Source organism: Physeter macrocephalus, chromosome 5 (assembly GCF_002837175.3).
Source record: "Physeter macrocephalus isolate SW-GA chromosome 5, ASM283717v5, whole genome shotgun sequence".
Taxonomy (NCBI): domain Eukaryota; kingdom Metazoa; phylum Chordata; class Mammalia; order Artiodactyla; family Physeteridae; genus Physeter; species Physeter macrocephalus.
Genome location: NC_041218.1, coordinates 93,378,555 through 93,379,410, shown reverse-complemented (window position 1 = coordinate 93,379,410; position 856 = coordinate 93,378,555). Strand labels below are relative to the sequence as shown.

At 42.6% G+C, this 856-nt stretch overlaps 1 protein-coding gene across 1 annotated transcript in view; it reads left to right on the top strand.

Annotated features, from left to right (window-relative positions):
* The window catches only part of SLC26A3 (solute carrier family 26 member 3), a 28,690-nt gene that overhangs the window by 20,004 nt on the left and 7,830 nt on the right, over window positions 1–856 (top strand). The gene's annotated exons all lie outside the window — the stretch shown is intronic.

The window sequence follows — 856 nt, the reverse complement described above, 5'->3', positions numbered from 1 at the left end:
ATCTTGCTGTGGTTTATGTCATAGAGTGTTCTGCCTATGTTTTCCTCTAAGAGTTTGATAGTGTCTGGCCTTACATTTAGGTCTTTAACCCATTTTATTTTTGTGTATGGTGTTAGGGAGTGTTCTAATTTCATACTTTTACATGTAGCTGTCCAGTTTTCCCAGGATCACTTATTGAAGAGGCTGTCTTTTTCTCCATTGTATATTCTTGCCTCCTTTATCAAAGATAAGGTGAGCATGTGTGGGTTTCTCTCTGGGCTGTCTATCCTGTTCCATTGATCTATATTTCTGTTTTTGTGCCAGTACCATACTGTCTTTTTTCTTTTAATTTATTTTATTTTATTTATTTATTTTTGGCTGCATTGGGTCTTCGTTTCTGCGTGCGGGCTTTTCTCCGGCTGCGGCGAGCAGGGGCTACTCTTTGTTGCAGTGTGCGGGCTTCTCATTGTGGTGGCTTCTCTTGTTGGGGAGCACAGGCTCTAGGCGCGCAGGCTTCAGTAGTTGCAGCACGCGGGCTTAGTTGCTCTGTGGCATGTGGGATCTTCCCAGACCAGGGCTCGAACCATGTCCCCTGCATTGGTAGGCAGATTCTTAACCACTGCGCTACCAGGGAAGCCCAGTACTATACTGTCTTTTTACTGTAGCTTTGTAGTATAGTCTGAAGTCAGGGAGCCTGATTCCTCCACCTCCGTTTTTCTTTCTCAAGATTGCTTTGGCTATTTGGGGTCTTTTGTGTTTCCATACAAATTGTGCAATTTTTTGTTCTAGTTCTGTGAAAAATAACATTGGTAGTTTGATAGGGATTGCATTGAATCTGTAGATTGCTTTGGGTAGTAGAGTCATTTTCACAATCTTG